General features: G+C 60.6%; 1 protein-coding gene across 1 annotated transcript in view; it reads left to right on the forward strand.

Annotated features, from left to right (window-relative positions):
- Positions 1 to 773: 773 nt before the first annotated feature.
- The window catches only part of DAGLA (diacylglycerol lipase alpha), a 62,674-nt gene continuing 42,577 nt past the window's right edge, over positions 774 to 20,870 (forward strand). The window contains 1 exon segment of the mRNA XM_058689248.1: positions 774 to 907. The gene's annotated coding sequence lies outside the window, so the exon portion shown is untranslated.

Genomic DNA, 20,870 nt, shown 5'->3' on the forward strand with positions numbered 1-20,870 from the left:
CCCTGTATGGTGGCTGTCCATTCCTCTGTCGGCTGAGCTCCTTGAGGGCAGGGCCTGGCTTGTGGTTCTCTCTGTGCCCACCCACTGTCCCCACCCCCACCTAAGCACAATGCATGGGGACAGTAACGTGCTCCCAGCTTAAGAGCAGCTCTCAGCTAAGGTGTGTTAAGTGATTTACAGCTTCAATGAATGGGCGTGTGCGTGTGCGTGTATGTGGTGTGTGAAACTGAAGAGGAGGGGCGATTTTCTTCATTTACCAGGAATTCACAATTGCCCCAGGGCCCCTTTGGATGCCAGGCACGATGCTGGGCACCGTGGGGATGGGCAATGGGGGCGGGATACAAATGATGAAGTGTTTCCGACCCCTCAAGGACCATTCAGTCACCCCCCCCCCGGAGGTGGAACCCATCTCTCTCTTTCCTCCCCCCAAATGAACCAGTTCTCCAGTGATCCTACTTGCTTTTTTGCCTCTCCCACGCTAAACCCGGTCACGCGGGACCTGAAGGAGGTGGACCCGGGCGTTTTTCCCTTCCCCGCGTGCAGCGCCGCGGGTCCTGCCCCTCCCGGCCGCCTACGGAGCCCCCGCCGCGGCCCGAGCGGGGCGCCCACCGCCCCCACGCACCCGGCCCCGCGCCTGCGAAAGGCCCCGACTCGCTCCGGCCTCGGCGCCGCTCCCCTCCCTGGCACCAGGGGGCGCTGCCGCCCCACGGCCGTCGCCATGGTCACCGCTGGCGGCGGAGTGGGGTTTACGTAAAGGACGCAGCGTCCCCCGGGGGGCGGAGGCGGCCTTCGCGCCGGCGCCGGCGCCCTGCGGAAGCGGCGTTAGTGAATCGGGGCCTTGGGGAGCCCAGGATGGAGGTGGCGGTCGCGGCAGCGGCGGCGGGCCGAGCCCTGCGGAGGGCGGGAGGTAAGGGGGAGCCGCGGGCGCGGCGGGCCGGGGCCCCGGCGCGCGGGCGCGGTGCGAGCGGCGCGACGGGCTGGGGCAGTGTCCGGGGCGCGCGGTGGCCAGCCCGACGGGTCCGCCGGCAGAGGTGCGGCTGCCGCGGGCGCCCGTGGCAGGTGTGAGATCCATGCGGCCCCCGGCAGCGGTGTGGGATGGTGACACCCGTGGCACGGGCGTGGGCAGCGTGGGTCTGGCACAGGCAGCGTGGTCTCCCTGGCACGGGTGTCAGAAGACTCACCCCCACCCTGGTGTGGTGGTGGCCGCCCAGGTGTGAGGCGGGTGCAGCCCCCTGTGCAGGTAGGTGATGGGTACAGCACCAGGACTTGGTTCCGGAGTGCCAGTGGCCAGTTCCTCGGCGCGTGGTGGTGCTCCTGGCACGGGTGTGAGGAAGTGCTGCCATTGCTAGGGTGTTGGATGGTTCTGGCCTGACACGGTCTGGAGTGATGGCACCTGGACTTGAAGAACTGGCGCCCTCAGCATGGCAGGAGTTCCTGGAGCGACTGTGAGAAATGGCCTTGGCACAGCGTGGTGCCGGGGTGGGGTGGGGGGGTGCTGTTTGGCCCCGTGAGGGGAGACTCCATGGCCCCCAGACCCTGATGGATCATTGCTCTGGTAGCGATGAGGAGCGTTGCCTCTGTCACTGGGGCCCACTTTTAGTGCCTGTTGGGTACACTGAGCTGAAGAAGGAGGAAGGCTGGGAGAAGGTTGGTGTCCTTTATAACGGACATGAAAGAGAGATGCCAGGAGATGTTTCGACCACGAGGAACCCAGTGGTGACCCAGATGGAAACCTGACCAGGTACCAGCATTGTCCTGGGCTCATGTACTCACCCAGCTTTGGGGAAGGAGGAAGCGGTGGGGGCGGGGGCGGGCGGGGGTGGGGGGGTGGGGGGGTGGGGGGGAGATGGTTCTCAGCAGTGATCACTGTCTTTGAACGTGTGTCATGAGAAACGTACAGGGCTGAGAGGTGACCCGCGTCGGAGCCCCGGGAGAGGCGGGCGCACCATCTATCTGTGTTCTCCAGGCCCTGTCTTCTCTGTGGGTTGATGGTTCACTTCGGGGTATCTGGGACAGTTGCCTCTCCTCTTTGATGCTTGGAAGGCTTTGGGTCCAGAGGACCGTTTGGAAAGGTGCTTTGAAAGATGACTCTGCAGCTACTGGGAGTGTGCTAGGGTTGCGCCTGCCTGCGCCAGTCTTTTGGGAAGTTTTGAAGGAGGGTCTCACTCGGCATCACATGCTCTCCTACGTCTCAGAGGGGCCAATTTACAGAGCTCCGGGGAAGTTTGAGGATGGGGTGGGTGCTGGGTGGGAGGTGCCGCTGAGATGCCTTGAAGCCGGCGTGTCGTCCAGTGTATTTGGAGCCAGAGAACTTAAACTCCAGTCTTAAGCTGTGTGACCTTGGGCAGGTGACTTTCCCTCTCAGATCCCTGGGGCCAAGCGGTCGTGGAGGAGGAAAGGAGATGGTGCGCCGGGAAGCCCTTTGTAAACAGTGAAAGGCTGTACGAAGGTCAGGGATTCTCGCCAGGTAAAGAGACCCAGGATGGAGGCAATAGAAATGGAGGCCTGGAATGTGACTGGGGAGGAAGGCAGCTGGAAAGTCAAGAGAGAGCCTGTCACAGGGAATTAGAGGCCCTGAGTGTAAAGGCTCCTGGTGGGGGAAAAGTGGGATCTGTTGACAGTGTGAGTCAGCTGCTGAGCTGGAACCAGGCCCCAGGTCTCCCGAGGACGGTCCTGAGCGTGGCCGCAGCAACCGTGGGGTCCTGCAGGAGTGGCGGGAGCGGGAGGAAGCCCTTCTCTTGCTCTCCAGACACGCCTCATGGTCGCACAGGGCCGGGAGGTGTCTGTGGCTGACAGATCTGGGGTACCTGTGTGGGAGGGAGACTTGGAAGTGTTGTGTTTTCTCTTGAGAATTTCCTTTGGCTCCGGGTGCTGAGGGTGGGGGTGGGGAGCAGTCGCATCAACGTTTTTGGGGCTGTGGCCTGAGGAAAGCAAAGTGGGTCAGAGCCACCAGAGTGGACGCAGGGCTGGGTGGTCCTGCCAGGGAGGTTGGGGCGGCGTGACGGGAGGGCCGGGGGCCGTGGGGGGGGGGGGGGTGGGGAACGCCACTGGCCACGCCGGGCAAGGAGAAGGGGCGAGGGCCTCCTCGGAGGGGTCTTCCGGGGGTGGATGCGCGTGGCACGAGTTCCCCGGGACGTCTCACCTGACACGGCCCCACTTCTGTCTGTGAAGGGCCTTCCCACGCGGGGACGATGAGGGCGGCGGCAGATCGCTTAGCTTTCTGCCTCGAGGGGCCTAGTTCCCGACCACAGGCTGGATTACAGACCCTGGGAGCCCAGGCCCATTTCTCAAGCGTTGCACGTTGAGTGTCTGTTTTAGCCAGCAACCCATTGGACTAGCTTGCTCCCCGAGGGAGAAAGTTTTTGCTCCACGTCCGGGCCGCAGGGTCAAGCCTCGTGGGTGGAGGAGGGACGTGGCTCTTCGAGACCCAGGGTGGTGGTGAGCTGACTTTTCCCTGCCCTGGGACTCATTCTGCCCCAGCGGCTGCTGCCTGGACACTGTTAGAGCTTCCCTGGCCATGGGCTCCAGGTGGGTGGGAGGGGTCCGAGACCTATCCCGCATGCTCCCCGCGGTGCCCTTCTCTGCCTCCCCGGGAGTTGCCCTCTCTGCAAGAGGAAGCCTGGAGCCTCCCTGTTGTGAATATTCAGCATTCAAGTCCCCTCAGCTCACCCTCCACACCTCCGGCCTGTTTGTTCTGATTTATGGCTCAGCCTTCTGGTCTTGGGCTTCAGGAGCCCTTTGCAGCCACCCCTTGCCATCTGCTCGGGATGCTGGGACTCTGCACAGCAGAGCTGGGTGGCAGGCGGGGCAGATCGGAGACGCCGAGAGGAAGAGTTGGCCTCTGTTCCCCAAAAGCAGAGCTGAGCTTTCTTCCAGAGTCTTCAGGGTTTTGAGGCAGTAGGGAGCCCAGCCGGGTCACCACCCCTTGTCTTTGGGCACAGATGCTGCTTTTGAGCAGATTCCAGCTGGGGCAGGGGGCTAGTCACATAGGAATGGACATCAAGGGCGAGCAGCCCTCTGGAGCCGAGATCTTTTCAACTCTGGTCCTCAGTCCTGTTCCCATTGCTTTTGTCCGTGTTTCTCCAAAAGTTGCTTAAGTCAGCTCCTGGCAACCTTCCTTCCTCAGCTGCCTCATAAATCATGGTGCCCGGCTGCTCTGCTTCAGGGGTGCCAGGGAATCGGGCATCTCTGGACAGAGGATTCTGGACCAGAGCTCAGAGTGCCAGGCCAGCCAGCCACGGCTGGAGGCGCAGCCTGGCGCTGGAAGCCACTCGTCCCCCAGTCCCTCTGCCAGGGACCAGAGGGGGACCTCTGGGTTTAATCACCTGTTGGCCCAGCCCTCCACCTGAGTTCAGCTTCTCACTGGAATCGCTTTACATTACACGCTAGCGGACCAGGCAAGTAGCGCTGGGGGAAAACATCAATGAGCGTGTGGTCAGAGGAAGATAAATCTCGTAGAACCACGGAGCCCAGGACATTGCAGGATGTGGTTACCTCCCCAGCGGGCAGGGCTGACAACTGTTTATCTTGATTTTCTTTTTTTCCTTTCTGATGCCGACTTTGGCGGGGCTGGATGTCTCTGGGGCGGACAGGGGGAGCGTGCGTGTAAGTGAGGAAGACCCCGGGCGACTGTCCTACCCCCGGGGACCTTGGAGATGAGGCGGAGGGGAGCGCGCGCGCCGTGGCCACAGGTGAGGAGGGTGCTTGGCAGGAAGGCCCAAGCCCTCCCTGGGCTGGCTGGCGGGCTGGCGGGTTAGGACGAGCAGGGGTGGGGCTGTTCCCCAGGCAGGGCCGCCCGGGGATTGCACGTGTGTGTAGCCGCGTGTGCCCGTAGCTTTCTGTGGGAAGTGAGGGCTGAGGGGGTGTGGAGCGCCTGGCGGTGTGGGAACTCGTGGGCTCCTGTGTCTGGCTGGCCTGGTGTCAGTGGGTGTGAGGAGCAGGGGGCGTTGTTGGGCTCCAGGGAGCAGGAGAGAACAGTGGGAGCAGGGGGGAGTCCGCCTTCCAGCTGGGGGGCGGGTAACGTCTCCTGTTGTGATTCCTGCGGAAGGAGCCTTCCTGCTTTCTCGGTATTCCTTAGAAGGAAGCCCAGGCTGGAGGCGTGGCTCCCCAGCTCCCATATGTGCTCGCGCAGTCCTGCGTCCCTGCTTCTCCTCAAGCCCCCTGGAAGTCAGCTGGGGATAGTCCAGTCGGATGACAGAAGACGGCAACATAGCCACGGGCGTAAAGACTTGGGGCTCTGGGGTCCAACAGACCTGGCTTTGAATCCTCGTACCTCTCTATACCTCAGTTTCCTCATCTGTAAGATAGGGACAGTAAAACCTCCCACCAGTAAGGTTTCCACGGCCTAATAATGTCTGGCGAGTAGAAAGATCATGATGAAAGCAAGAACACAGAGACACACACACACACACACACACACACACACACACACGTTTTTTGCTCTTGTAATCAGAATCTTTTCCATAGAAAAGCAGTTACATCGTGATCTGCATATATTAGCATCAAGGAAGCTGTAATAGGTCATGTCCCTTTTCTTGATGAGGAAGTCAGCTCCACCACACCCTTGGCATGGATGGAATCTTGCTAATCTGTCAACAGAAACATGGGAATAATGCGTTGACCCCTGGGGACGGTTTCCACTTGGATGCGGCAGTGGTCCTTTCCTGAGCGCTTACAGCGGTTTGGGCGCAGTGGGGCCATACCAGACCCTGTAAGATTCAGGTCCTGCCCTCCAGGCGTTCGAAATCTATGGAGAAGGCTCGCGACGGACGTGAAGGTCTGTGCTGCACTTCCAAGAGGGGGCCCGCCGGAGGTCAAAGGAGATTGAGGAACTTGGACCAGGGAGGTCGGCGGAGACTCGGGTGGCGATGGCCTTTAACCTGGTCCATCCAGGTGATGGTAGAGGAAGCGGCAGCAGTGGAGGGTGTGGCTGGGAAAATGAGCCGCTGGCTCGTTTTGTGGTCTGGCTTGAGTGGAGGGCGCACGACGTGGAAGCAGTGAAAGCTGGGGTTGACACGGTGACTTGGAGCTGGGTCCCCGGGAACATGACGGCAGGGCTGCAGGTTGGGTCTGTGGAAAACATGGGCAGCCACTGAAGTGTTCTGAGCAAGAGGGTGGCCGGCTGGTGGTTGGTAAGAGGTGGGCACGGGGGAGGGCCTGGGGGCCAGGCCCGGGACCAGAGCTGGGCTGGGTGATTTTAGGGAGACGGCAAGGCGTGTGAAGGGTTCGGGGCCCGGATTCTGTCTCAGCCTGAGATGCGTTTCCCACCCTTGACTTTCAGCTGCCTCGATTCCTAGAGGCTCCAGGCCACTCCAGGCCAGGAGTTTGAGGAGTGGCCTTCAGGGACCCCCGGGAGGCTGGTTGTTCCGCCCGCCAGGCTGTTCTCATCCCCGAGGACCCACCGAAGGGGTTCCAGTGTTCCTAGCATTTATTTCCAGGCGTTTGATCATTTTCTCACCAAATTACCCCTTGAAATTTCGCCTGAGTTCAGCCCAGGAGGTTACTATTCTGGGAAGTTTCATCAAAACCCTTTCAGCGTTTGCGAATTCTCTAAGCTGGGGGGCCGGTGGGAGGAAGACAGGGCTCGTCTGCACCGGTGTTCTTGGGAGCCGCTTGGGAGAGCTGGTCCCAGCACCTGAAGATGCTCCTGCTGGCAGAGCGCTCCGGGCAGGGGGCTGGGGAACGGTGGGCCCAGGCTGTCGTAAGGGGAGGCAGGACACCGCTTCTAATCCATCCCCAAAAGGCCCCTTGTCGTTGCCTCTCCTGGAGCCATTTAATTAATTTATGATTGATGTTCCTGGACTTACTTGAGGTTAATTTATTATTGATGTGCCTTCATTATATACAATTCACCCTGTACCTTTGAGCACATGGCTCCCCTGCTGGGCAGGCCACACGGTGGGGTGAGCACTGCGGGGCTGCTTCTCTGGGCCTCACCCCCCTCACCCCTGGGGACAGAGCCCTGCACCTGGCTCTTGTCAGACTCTTTCAGGTTTGGGGGTCCGAGAAGCCGCCGGGACTTCTGTCTCCAGGGGGCTTTGCTCGGCCACGTTGTAACAGTAATAATAATCATTTCCATTTTGTGAATGTGGGGGGAACTAACCCGGCACAGTGTGTAGAGGGTCTCATTTACTCCTGGCTTCGGGCAGCCCCCTCCACTCCTTCGTCTCCCCAACCCCTGTCTTACAGGCAGCTTCGGGAGGTCGAGTTACCTCCTTGAGGACACAAGGCAAGTAGACGGGGAGCCAGGTGTGAGCCCAGGACCCCGGCCTCTCCTTCAGGCCGTTCCCCTGTGAAGCCTTTCTTCTGCTCCCCTGAACTCCAGGGCCGTCCTGGCTAACATCGGGGCATGTAGCACCGCCACCCGGGAGAGTGTGTCTTGTTACGTGTTGATGGCTTGTCCCCCTCCCTAATCCATATCCTCACTGAAGGCTAACGAGCAAAATGGCACTTACTGAGATAAGAGCCAGGTGCCATGCCAAGCGCTTTTCATACATTGGCTCGTTGAATCCTTGTTATAAGGATCCCAAGAGGCAGGTGATAACAACCCATTCTACAGATGAGGTTTAGAAGTGCTCTGGTTGGGGCGTCTAGGTGGCTCCGTTGGTTGAGCGTCCGACTCTTGATTTCGGCTCAGGCTGTGATCTCACGGTTTCATGAGTTCGAGCCCCACGTCTGGCGCTGTGCTGACAGCACGGAGCCTTCTTGGGATTCTCTCTCCTCTCTCTGCCCTTCACCCCAGTCTCACGCGTGCTGGCGCTCTCTCTCTCTCTCTCTCAAAATAAACCAACAAAACAAGAAATGTGTTCTGGGCACTCAGCTGATAGATGGCAGAGCCAGGATTTGGACCCTAGCAGCCTTGAGATTCCTGCTATAATCTCTCCCTGTAACCCCCTCTCACTCCATCTCTCCATCTCCTTGGGCCGGTTTGTTTATTGCATGTCTGTATGTTTATCCAGTGGCCACCTCCCCTTTCTCCTATTTGGCCGAGTGCTGGCCTACATCGGCCCCCCCTCCTTTGCTGTGGGGACCAGGAGTGCCCACTCGCATGGGGTGGGTGATTTTAGGGAGACGGCAAGGCGTGAGAAGGGCTCGGGGCCCGGATTCTGCTCTTGGCTCAGCTGGGCAGCTTCACATGAGTCACTCAGCCCCTCTGAGCCTCAGTTGCCCTGTTTGTATATCAGCAACCGTGGTATTTATTCTCTCTCCTTCACTGGCTGCGCCCACGCTCAGAGGCGATGTGGGATAGGACAGACACTGTACCAATCAAGGGTTAGATTGCTTGTGTGTGGGATCCAAGAGTTGGCATGAAGGCCAGGAATGCTTAAGGCTGGACGCAGAAACCCAGGCCAGGGGATCTGTGCCCACCTTCTGAGCCTCCCTGGATGGGCTGATGAACTCCGTGGCTTGCTAGCTGGCAAGAACTTGCTCAAGGACCCTGTGTGGCCAAGAGCTGGGCAGGAGGTCCCTAGAGTGGGTGCCAGGCTCTAGTCCGGTGTCCCCATTGGCTGGGTAGTCCTGGTTCCTTCGAGGTGGTCCCTCACGCACTGGGTCCTCGGGTTGGATGGAAATGCAGGAGGCCTTCCTGGTGGTTCTGGGCCCCACAACCCCTCTCATCTGGGCAGCCTTGACTAGGTCAGTTCAGGCTAGGTTCAGCGAGGAAGGAGATAGTTTGCCCGGCAGCCGCTTGGACCTCCCCTCACCCCTCAAAATAATGCAGAAAGCCCAGTGAAGAGGTGAGCCCTGCGTCTGTTCCGGAAAACAGTGAGACTGTCAGCCTCTCCGTGGCAGGGTTCCCAGGGCGTTGGCTAGGAGTCCTCTGGTTTCTCATCAGCTTTACTCCGAGCACGTTTCAGCGCCGGGCCGGGCCTGGGGAACACGATCTGGGCTGCCAGGGCCCCCCTGGGCCAGAAGAAGAGGGCAGAGATCTCAGTGGGTAGGGGTGGGGCACGCCTGGCACGGCTGTTGGAAGTCTGCGGCCAGGCTGCTGTTAGATGACGTTTCACTTCCCAAGTTTCCGCCTCCTGCAGCCGGGATTACATCAGGCTCCCCCCGGCACGCCCTTCAGCCAGCTCCCACCTCGCGCAGGCTCCTACACTGCCCTGGGACAGCTGTCCCCGCAGTTCAGGGCAGGCCAGGCCGCAGAATCTGCAGGCAGCCCCAGGCCCATCGGCAGCTGAGGGGACTGCCCTGGTTCAGCTGCAGGCGCCAGTCACCCCGCGTGTGCTGCCTCCAGTCGGCACCTGCCCGCCTCACCTCCCGGGACCGCTGGTCTCCAAGACCATGCCACCCATCAGTTCCTTGGCTTATGCACTTCTCATTCATTCTCCGTTTCTTTCTTTAAAATTAGCATAGCATGGGGCGGGGCACCTGGGCGGCTCCCGGTCGGTGGGTTAAGCATCTGACTTCCGCTCAGGTCGTGAACTCACAGCTTGCGAATTCGAGCCCTGCGTCAGGCTCTGTGCTGACTGCTCAGAGCCCGGAGCCTGCTTCGGATTCTGTGTCTCCCTCTCTCAGCCCCTCCCTTGCCCTTGCTCTTGCTCTCTCTCTCTCTCTCTCTCTCTCAAAAATAAACATTAAAAAAAATTAAAAACTAAAAATAATAAAATTAGCACAGCATAGGCCTGCCAGCATGGACCTTAGCATAAAGATGGAGCTTTGAGTTTGCTACTACTTGGGCAGGTCACTTAACCGCTGATCCTCAGTTTCTTCATCTCGAAAATGGGGCTCTCATGGAGTGTGGCCGCCACAAGAGCAAGGCCAGTCAGGACCCAATGAGATCCACCTTGGAAGTTCTGCCCAGTGCCAAGAACAGCGTAGGTATTCAAGGAATGTTACATGCTGTGATCAATTATGAGGATTTCAACTCTTCTCTGTCAGCCCAGGTGGGCGCTAAGCTGACCGGATGCCCTCCCTTTCCTGAGGCTGTGTCTCCCCTGCAGCCAGGCAACCCTGGGCCCTCTCCTGTGATGCAGGCCAGCCCCTCGGGCTTCCTTCAGTCCCCTCCCACTTCTGGGCCACTTCTCAGGGCTGGCAGTGTCCCACTTTCCCTCTGGCATCTTAACCATTCTCAGGCTGGTCCCCACCCCCCACCCCGCGTTCCTTTTGGTTTCTCTCCTGTGTTGCTTTCTTTCCCCTTGGCACCTCTTCCCTCCGTCTGCTTTTTGTACACCTCCTCCTCCCCTAAGGCTTTTGGGGGAAGCCGGCGTCTTTCCTCGGAGACCCTCTGACCCTCCTGTGCAAAGAGGTGGCCTCTCAGCCCCTCCGGTTCTGCTCAGCTGGGGGTCAGACAGTGCACCCTGAGGGTGGGGGGGGTCACGATTTGGCCCCTCCCAAGAACATTGGCAACCTTGACAAATCCAGAGTCCTGTCACGTCCCCCTCCGGTCTCGGGAGCCTGCCACATGGGCAGCCACTCCGGTGACTGCAGAAGCAGGCCACTGCTGCCGAGGGGAACGGGCTGGCCGCCACGGGGAACCCACCCTGGGGGGTCCCCAGAGCCCCAGCAGAGACTTCAGGTTCCAGTGGCCGCAAATCCTGAAGGAGAAGGAAAAGGCCAGAGTCAACCCCAGTTTCCTGGAGCCAGAAAAACAGCCGCACCTGAAGTCTCTTTCCTTCTGGGAAGTCACGGAATTTGTCTCAGGAGGTTGCTTCAGTTTCATACCTTGGCAAAGAACTCCGTCTTTCTCCACCTCCTTCCCCGGGATGGGGGCCAGGCTGTGGAGAAGAGCTGTGCCCCCTCTGTCCACCCGGTTCTTTCAGGGACATTTGTTTATCAAGCACGTACGGTGTGCTCAGCTTGGGCCCGGAGCTGAGAATCGTAAGAGTTTTCACCTGGTCCTCTGGGAGCTCCCAGGTCGGGGACTCAGCTGTAACACAGGTCTTACAGGTGTAACAACGGCAACATGAACAAAGCTTTCCCAGCAAGGCCAGTCGTCTATGCTTTCTGTGCAGTAATTCATTTAACGCAAAGATTGGGGACAGCGGCCACTCGCCCGGCACTAGGCTCTGCGCTCAGGGCAGTACCCACCCGCCCCGAGGAGGGAAGCACGCACAGTTTACAGCAGAGGGACAGGTCAAAGACCTCGGCCTCCTCGCGGAATTGAAGGGGTTCCGCTGACGGCCTCAAGTTTGCAGCCGGCAGACCGCAGGCCCTTTTCCGTCTGGCCCCTGCTCTCGGCGCGTTCCTTCTCGCCCTCCCACCTTGCGTCGGGTTTGGGGCCCCTCTGAGCCACAGGAAGAGCAGGTCCCCACAAAAGGAAGGCTCCCCTTTGGCCACCCCGTTGCCGAGAGAGCAGCCTCCCCCACTGCCGGTAAGCCCTGCCAGTCCCTGGGGGCAGGCCACCGCGTCCGACCCCGCACCTCGCCGGCCTTGGCAGGCGGCTCTCAGGCGCACAGAGGATTGTTCCTCTCGCCCCACTTGCCCCTGCCAGTAATGTTGGGCTCTTGCAGGTGGTTCTCCATGCTGCCTACCTGCGCCACCATACGGTTTGATAAACGGGCTGATGGACGGCCCCTGGTCCCTGGAGCCGCCTTCTCCACTTCTCGGCCCCTTTAGAGAGCCTGCCCCCGCCCTTCCCCAAGTGAACCCCATTCAGCAAGCTTCCGGCAGCGGTAACTAAGCCGGGCACCTAGCCCACCACCTGCTCAGTACTTTATAAAAGTTTAACCTTAATGGTGTAACGAACTCCCATCATAAAGCAGCTGGAGCAGTGCATCCTGGGATGTATAAATTATAGGAGCCCTCTGAAGTTGTAATTGGAAACGGCAGCAACTGGAAGGTTGAAAGAGGCCGGCCTCGTTGGGCTGAGCACAGCTGCTCTCTCCTTCCTTTCAAAAGGCACACAGGACTGAGTCTGGCTGTGAAAAAAGAACGTCCTCAGACCAAACTGAGTTCCTGATTCCTCCACCCCACTTCCCATTTCCTGCCCCCCAACCGTGTCTGCAGAGGCTGCGGGCTTTGGAGGCGGGCACCCCACCCAGGCCCTGTGCCCTGGCTCCACGCCACAGACAGAGTGGGCCGGAGGGAGTGAACACGGGTGCAGACCCGGCAAACGGGGTAGGCTCCAGGTCCACCGTCTCCCAGGGACGGCTTACCGTCGGCCTGACGTCCCCAGCCCCCTGAGGTCCCATCCACAAAGTGGAGAGCTCGAGCCCCCCTGGCAGAGTGGTTGTGGAGATTCCAGCTGGGAGCCACAGGGAGTGTTGGGATGCTGGGTTGGGAGCTCGGGCTCTGAGGCTGGGCCGTCCGCTTCCTGTCACATCTCCTGCCTGCGGTGCTCGTGAGACCTTAACCAAGTCACTTAGCCTCTCAGCTGCAGTTTCCCCCTGTAAAATCAGGGGGATCCGTGACCTACTTCTGGTGGGGGGGGGGGGTCAGGAGGATGACAAGGGATGACACTTGGGAAGGACTCAGCATGGTGCTTCTTTGATGGGCACTGCGGATCCCCAGGGAGGCCGGATGGGTTCCTGGATCTGCGTCCAGCGACGTGGCTCACACACCACACCTTGAGTGGCCAGGACGTGGTGCTTGACCCACAGAAGTGCTTACTAAGAGCTGTGATTATTCATGCAGGGTAAGTGCCCATCGCCTGCACCTGTGTGTGGTGCCCACGGTGGCTTTAGCTCAGTGCCCCTGACTGTGGCCCGTGGGCCAGCAGCGGCACCACCACCTGGGAACAGGTTAACGGTACAGAATCTGTGTCCCTGCCCCCACCCCTGACTCAGGATCTCTGGCGGCAGAGCCCAGATATCTGTGGTTTAACCAGCTCTGGGTTGCTGTGTTCCTTCACTCGCTCCGGTCAGAGAAACACTGCTGGGCTCACCCTCGAGAGCAGGGCTTCTCTGGGTGCAGGGTGGCTAACCCCAGCCTCAGAACCCCCTGGGTTGGCCAGGTGGTGCATGTTCCAGATCTAGGTTCCTAGGCCCTGCCTCGGACTGGTGGATTCAGAATTTCTGGGTGGGGCCTGGGAATCTGCATTTATCCCTCTCCTCACTGCCATTCTAGTTGAGAGTCACGGGGAGGGGGGTCACTCGCTGCCTGAGAGCTGTGGAGAAGAGCAGGACCCCCACTCCCCACCCCTTCCGCATCTTGTGCACGAGGCTTTGCAGAGGCTGGGGTTGGGAGAAGGAGCACTGGGTGGGGGCCGGGAGCCCCGGGGCTCCAGCACGGGCTCCACCTGGGGTGCTGGGGCTGCTCTGCCTTGGACCCAAAGGGTGGGGCCTTTTCTCACGGCGAGAGGAGGGAAACAGCCTAACGACCACTGGCGGGAAATGGGTTGAATGAACTCACGCACACCATGCACATTGCCTGCCCCACAACGATGAGGGAATATGGGGCCAGGACAGTGTTTAACGAGGAGAAATGTTCACCTTCTCTGCTCGGCGCGGAAAAAGCAGCAGGTACGGAATGATCCCGTATTTGGACAGACGAGAGACTAGACGGATGTTAATAGTTCATAATTTTCCTAGGAGGATCATGGTGACTTCTATTTGTCTCTTTCTGTTTTTGTTTGTTTGCTTCTGTTTTCTATAGAGAACACGTGTTTTATAAGAAGAAAAAAGTAGACACAGATAAGCATGTCTGGCCCAGGGTTTTCGGTCACAGGTGCCAGTGAGAGGCCCAGACTCCCAGGACTCCCCCCCCCCCCCCAAACTTGACCTGCCTGCTAGGGTGACCTTCACCACCATCCCTGTCACCTCCAGGCTGTGACCTCACCCCCAGTCCTTCACACTGTTTCTCCCACTCTTTCGCCTCCTGTCTGCTCTGAGTCCTTCCATGGCAATGGCGAGGACACCTCCTCCCCTCCACACAGGAGGGGTGGGGAGGGGAGAGCTGAGGGGTGGGAGGCCCCCCCCCAGCCTGTAAGCCTCTGGGGCAGAGCTCACTTTTCATCGGGGGTCACCGGGGCGCCTAAACCGAATTTCCAGAGTCTAGGCACATAGGATGTATCTGGGAAGCAACGGCTGAATGGAGACTGAACAGACACATAGCTGTGCTGGCCTTCGGCCTGCCAGCACGCTTCTCTGGGCTTAGGGGTTTCGGCTCTAACACTCGTGGAGGGTTGAGCTCTGATTCCCCTCAGGCCCTTCCAGCTTCAACCTGTTGGGACTCATACCTTCCCACTCCTGCCCCCTTGCCTGGTTTTCTAAGCAAGTCGTGCTGTCCCCAAGAAGGCTCCACCTGTCTGTCCCAGCTGCCCCGGCGAGCGTGCTTGCAAAAGCAGCTGCTCAGGGCAGGGCCTCCAGGCAAGGGTGACAGGAGGGAGGGGATCCCAGGTGCCGGGAAACAGTAGGCCACAGGGGCAGAGGGCACCCATTGGTCCTGAATCTGACATTGGTCTCTCTCGAGCCCTGGGTAGTCTCTGTGCTGCCTGTGGTCGGGGAAGGGGGGGAGGGGTCTGTTTTCCACCTCCTCCTGTGCCCGGCTGCCATCAGGCCCCAGCAGCCCTGAGTCTCCGGCCCTTTCAGCTGCTGTTTTCCAGTGAGTGGCTCAGGGAGGAGGGAGGGTGGGAGAAATCCATTCAAGCCATTTGTTTTAACGACATTGAAGTAAACCCATGGGATTTGCGTGGTCACATGTTTTCAGTCTTCTTTCAAAGAAATGGATGGGTTTCTGGGTCTCTCCCACCACCAGCTTCCCTGCCTGGCAAGTCCGGGAGGCCCAGTTTTCAGGAAGAATCGTGAAGAAGGGGAAGCCCCCGCCAGGGTGGGAAGATCAAAGTGGTGTGGGCGAGGGGAGAGCTGGGACCAGCTCAACTTGGGCTTTTGTCTCCCCACGTGTGGAGGGGGCTCCTGCCCAGGTAACACCAAGGGTGCGCCTGCCCTCGGTGCATTTCCCAGCGTGTTTTTCTTGGCCTTCGGAGCCTGCAGAAATCAGCTTTGCCAGCAACCCAGAGGCAGGAGCCCGGTGCTGACGGTAGTGCTCAGCACACAGCCCTACGAGGGCAGAGGTGAGGGAGGCAGGGCTCTGTGCTGGCTGGGGTCCGGCCCAGGAACAAGGTGCATTTGCCTCGGGGGTTCTGAGAGGCTTTCTATAGGGCAGGAGGGAACAAGCAAGCCTTATTTCCCTGACTTTTTCTTCCTGGTAGTGATCTGCTCAGCCTCCAGCACCTCTGGGAAGCCTTCTCTGTCGCTGTCCCCACCGTGGGGCCCCCGGCATCAGGGCTCCATAGCCCCCAGCCTGCGTGTGGGTTTTCTTTTGCACTGCGAGCTCCTCACGGACAGGAATCGGCATCTCCGTGTTCTTATCCCCAGAAGCTCCTTCTTAAGGTCCCCCTGAGTGCATCCGAAGCCCCACCTGGCACTCCCAGGCCCTGAGTCTGGTCTCCTGCCCTGGTCTTGGAGCCCACTGAGGCAGTGGAATGGTGTGTGTGCTCAGAACTCACTCTCCCCTCACTCTCCTCTCCTATGCCAAGAAGGAGTCAGGCTGGAAGGGAAGGGGGTAACGGGTGGGTGGCATTGGACCGTGAGGCACTGGCCAGAATGTCCCACAGGACAGACCCAGCCTGCAGCTGCCACAGGCGGGATCTCACAGACCCCCTCCCCTGCACCCCCAGGCCTTGAAGCAGCCGCTAACACCAACCGGTCTGGCTGGTTTGTGGGGACCTGGCCCCGTTTCTTGAGGGACAGGATGTCCTGCTGGGAGCAGCCTTTGTGCCTGTCCTTTCTGTTCTTCCCCCTTCTGGCTCTCAGGCTGGTCCTCTCCTGGCCTTTTTCTCCTCGATGCCCTCCTTGCCTCTCGCCTCACTGGAGGGCCTTGCCCCTGCCCTCCTTGAAGTGCAGGACGGTGGGGGTACCCGGGCAGGAGTCAGAGGCCGGGGCCTCCCAGGAATGAGGCGGGGCTGTCCAGGACCCTCGCCTGGTGAGACCCTGGGGGTGCCCGGGCCCTGGAAGCAGGACACCCGCTGGTTGGGGTGACAAGTACCAGGCAGGACCCCCGCTCCTCGCCCTGCTGACATGCCAAGGACAGGGGCCTGGCGGTCTGAAGAGGCCACGGAACAAGGCGTGGGACCGGCAGGCTCCCTGGCACCGTGACTCCTCCCTCCCGCCACCGCCCTCGCCAGGCTCCCCTCTCAGGGAACAGGAAATGGGGGTGGGGGAGCCCGGGTGTTCCTCTCGCCCTCTGCCGGGAGGGGCCGGGTGCCCCACTCCGTAGGTGTCAGCAGAACTGTCACCCAGCGGCGGGCGCCGGGGCTGGGATTTCCCTGGCTGACTCACCCCCGGCCTGGCTGTGCCTCAGCCTAGGCAGGAGTTGTTTGTGAAGGTGTCTGGTAGACGGAGGGAGTCCCAGGAATGGGGGAGCAGGTCCCTGGGGTTGGCTGTGGGCGGGGCCCCTCACAGAGCTCTCCGCCCTCCGCACCTGCACCTGGAGACCCCAAGTGCTCCAGGGAGCACAACCACCACACTTCCCAACGCGGGAGGAGCGGTGAGGCACCTGGGGACCTGAGCACAAGCGGGCCTGCCTCTGCCTCCCCACGAGAGGGTCCCCCCAAGGGCAAAATGCCTTCCCTCCAGAGAATAGAGAAGCCATTGACTGCCCTCCTCCCCAGGCACTCCACAGACAGGCGCCTGGAGGAAGGAGGGGGGGACTGTGGGAGGCAGGAAGTGAGGCCAGCACAGTGACCCGGCCAGGGGCCGAGGACCCTTGGAGAAAGGGAAGAAACTGTAGGCTGCCCCCCAGAAGAACTCACAGGAGTCTGTGTGAGACTTCCAGGCCCACAGATGCCCTGGAGCACATCTTGGGGCCCTCCTCGGCCCCAGCTGCCGGTGCCGCCCTCAGCTGAGAGCTGGCAGCGGGGTGGAGGTGTCACAGTTACGGTGTGGGGGGGACTGGGGGAGGACCGTGCAGACAGAAATGTGGAGTGTGTGCCTTGCAAGCAGGCCTGTGGGGGTGGCGGCAGCAGAGCCGCGTAGGGTGAGCCGGGCTGGGGGTGGGATGGGATGTACCGTTCTGAGCGATTGCCCCGGCGTCCCTGCCCTCCTCTTATTGATGGGAGGGAGAGTCACCCCCTGACGTCTCCAGGCTAGAATAGCAGGGGCTGGCAGCCCCCAGGGGCCAGGCTGCCAGGGCTCAGGTTCACAGGGTGGCATCTGGGACCCTGGCACAGCTCTGTCTCAGCAGACAGACTTCTCAGCCCTCTACCCACTGCCTGGCCTGGTGAGAAATGGAGCCATTTCTGTGGGCCGGGTGCCACAGGGGCAGCCCCAGTGTGTCTGATGAACGGGCCACTTAAACCCCCAGCAAGCACGTCTGGCCCCTTTGGCCACACTAATCCCTCCATGAGCAGGCACAGGGCAGGGTGGCCTGGCGAAGGAATGTGGCCTATGGGCCCAGCCTCCTGAGTGACAGGGCTGGGGGCACAGCCAAGAGGGTAGGGCAGCATTAAGGCTGACTGGCTCTGGCCCGAGCAGGCAGCATGGACAGGCAGGGTGCAGGGGAGGCCTGGCCTGAACTGGGATGGGCCCTTAAGGCAGGACCCCCACACCTCAGCCCCCTGAGGGAAGCAGTCTTTAAAGGACAGAGGGAGGGGCGCCTGGGTGGCTCAGTCGGTTAAGCGTCCGACTTCGGCTCAGGTCATGATCTCGCGGTCCGCGAGTTCGAGCCCCGTGTCGGGCTCTGTGCTGACAGCTCAGAGCCTGGACCCTGTTTCAGATTCTGTGTCTCCCTCTCTCTCTGCCCCTCCCCTATTCACGCTCTGTTTCTCTCTGTCTCAAAAATAAATAAACGTTTAAAAAAAAAATTAAAAAATAAAGGACAGAGGGACAGCCTAGCCCAGGAGCCCGCTAAGGGCCTGGGAGCCGGGCTGCAGGGCATGGTTCCAGGTTCTGCTCCTGACCTACTACTGACCTCAGTGTTGCCTGGGGCAGGTGTCTGCACCCTTGGCCCTCACCTTCCTTCCTAGAGTGATTATGTGTGACTCAGTGGCCCAGAGGGTTTCTTCACACCCAGATGTTCTGTCGTTTACTAAGCCCCCAGCATTAGAGAAGAAGGGAGGGCCCTAGGACCTTCTCCTGGCACCTACGTGGCCAGGTACTTAGGCAGTGAGGAGCAAGACAGAGGTCTGCCCTTGGGATTCTGTTTCTTCCTCCCTCCTCTCTGGGGTGATGGGACAGTGAGATCATGGCCAAAGGTTCCCAGTAAAGGGACCTTCTGGCAGGTAGTTGGGCTGGAACTGTTACCCTTATTAGGTATGAGTTATTATCACCATTACAGTGGAGTTGGCTCCCTAGAGCCTGCAGGGGGGCTCCCTGGAGGAGGCGGTCCTGGGCTGGCATCCTGGCCCTGTGGTCAGATTGAGTAGCAAGAGGTCAGGTGGGGTAGCTGGGGGTCTGGGTGGCCAGGAGGGAGCCCTGGCACCCCTTGGGCTTGGCCAAGCTGCCGGCTTCCATCTGCACAGGAGCGCCCCACCCTCCACGAGTTGGCGGGGAGACCTCAGAGCTGAGGAGTGCGTGTCCCCAAACATCTTGTTCACAGCAGATGGCAGCCGCAACTCCCTTTCTCCCTCTGCCGTGTCAGTTGCATTTCCCTTCCCTTTGCTCACCCCTTCTGTTAACTTTGGTTTCTGCTTTCCAAGTTGGGGAGGCAGCCTGCGAGCCCCCAGAGCCACCTGCGACTATGGGTGAGGCTAGGTGCTCAGACCATGGACGGTTTCCAAAGGAGGGGAAATCTCAAGCCCCCACCTGCTTGTTGGGGAAGCTCAGTCTTGCCCTGGTTCCTGCGTGCTGTTAGTCTCTTGGGCCGTTCCTGGAACTCCAGCCAAGGCTGAGTCCCAACCCTTTCCATTCTCTCTTTGCTTGTTCACTGTTAAGATTCCTGCATGTATAATCCTTTTTTAAAATGACGTTTGAAATATTTGGTTTATTTAAAAAATAAAACAGTATATCCATATTCTCCCCTTATGGAGACCTTTTCTCATATACTTGGAGTGACCATTTTCAAGCAGCATGATCTCAGAGGAACAAGGGAGCAGGCCAGGGCCTTGTCTGACTTTTCTTGACCGGCTGTTGCACACCAGGCCCTGGGGTGCCAGGGACACAGGCAGAAGGTGCGGCCCTGCCCTCCAGGAGCTCCCAGCGTAGTAAGGAGCCAGGGTACTCGGGGAAGGAACGGGGAGGCACTGACCGGGCCTGCTTCTGGGTTGGCAGGCTTCTGGAGGCTTCACGGAGGCTGCAGTATTCGAGCTAAGCCCTGGAAGGCTGAGGAGTTCCCAGGTGATTAGGGTTAGAAAACGCATTGTGTGCAAGGGCACAGAGGCGTGAAGAGCTCTGACCCCTCGGAATGCTGGGCTGTGGTAAGAAGCAGGGCAGATGAAGGGCAGGCTGCCTCATCAGCATGTGCCGTTCAACCCCGGGGTGGGGTCAGAGGAAACCTCACTCCCCTGGCTGCTTGTGGGGTGAGGTCAGCCTAAAGCAGAGCCCTATATGGGGAACAGGGGTGGCACAGGCCTTTCTCAGCTGGAGGGATTCTGGGACCTGGCTCATGGCTGCCCTGAGTTTGGGGCCAGCAGGAGCAGACCCCCTGCTGGTAGAAGCAGCCGCCTGCTGGTAGAGCAGCCCCTCCTGGTGGAGCAGCCCCTGCTAGTGGAGCAGCCCCCCCTGGTGGAGCAGCCCCTCCTGGTAGAGCAGCCCCTCCTGGTGGAGCAGCCCCCCCTGGTGGAGCAGCCCCTCCTGGTGGAACAGCCCCTGCTAGTGGAACAGCCCCTGCTAGTGGAGCAGCCCCCCCTGGTGGAGCAGCCCCTCCTGGTGGAGCAGCCCCTGCTAGTGGAGCAGCCCCCCCGGTAGAGCAGCCCCTCCTGGTAGAGCAGCCCCTGCTAGTGGAGCAGCCCCCCCTGGTAGAGCAGCCCCTCCTGGTGGAGCAGCCCCTCCTGGTGGAGCAGCCCCTGCTAGTGGAGCAGCCCCCCCGGTAGAGCAGCCCCTCCTAGTAGAGCAGCCCCTGCTAGTGGAGCAGCCCCCCCTGGTGGAGCAGCCCCCCCTGGTGGAGCAGCCCCTCCTGGTGGAGCAGCCCCTCCTGGTGGAACAGCCCCTCCTGGTGGAGCAGCCCCTCCTGGTGGAACAGCCCCTGCTAGTGGAGCGGCCCCTCCTGGTAGAGCAGCCCCTCCTGGTGGAACAGCCCCTGCTAGTGGAGCAGCCCCCCCTGGTAGAGCAGCCCCTCCTGGTGGAGCAGCCCCTCCTGGTAGAGCAGCCCCTCCCGGTGGAGCAGCCCCTGCTAGTGGAGCAGCCCCTCCTGGTAGAGCAGCCCCTCCTGGTGGAGCAGCCCCTGCTAGTGGAGCAGCCCCTGCTAGTGGAGCAGCCCCCCTTGGTAGAGCAGCCCCTCCTGGTGGAGCAGCCCCCCTTGGTAGAGCAGCCCCTGCTAGTGGAGCAGCCCCTCCTGGTGGAGCAGCCCCTCCTGGTGGAACAGCCCCTGCTAGTGGAGCAGCCCCTCCTGGTGGAGCAGCCCCTCCTGGTGGAACAGCCCCCCCTGGTGGAGCAGCCCCTCCTGGTGGAGCAGCCCCTCCTGGTGGAACAGCCCCTGCTAGTGGAGCAGCCCCCCCTGGTAGAGCAGCCCCTCCTGGTGGAGCAGCCCCTCCTGGTGAAACAGCCCCTGCTAGTGAAGCAGCCTCCCCTGGTGGAGCAGCCCCCCCTGGTAGAGCAGCCCTTCCTGGTGGAACAGCCCCCCCGGTAGAGCAGCCCCTCCTGGTAGAGCAGCCCCTGCTGGTGAAGCAGCCCCTGCTCCTGCAGCCTGGGGTCAGAAGTCTCCCTGGAGGCTGAGGCCAGGGGGTCACGGAGTAGCTGGATGAGCATGCCCTTGAAGGGTGAGGTGTCCAGGCTTCCCTGGTGTTGCCCGTGTTCTGTGCCCTGCCCTGGCTCTACCTGACACCCGTGTGACACTGG

The sequence above is a fragment of the Neofelis nebulosa genome, chromosome 10 (genome assembly GCF_028018385.1).
Source record: "Neofelis nebulosa isolate mNeoNeb1 chromosome 10, mNeoNeb1.pri, whole genome shotgun sequence".
Lineage (NCBI taxonomy): Eukaryota > Metazoa > Chordata > Mammalia > Carnivora > Felidae > Neofelis > Neofelis nebulosa.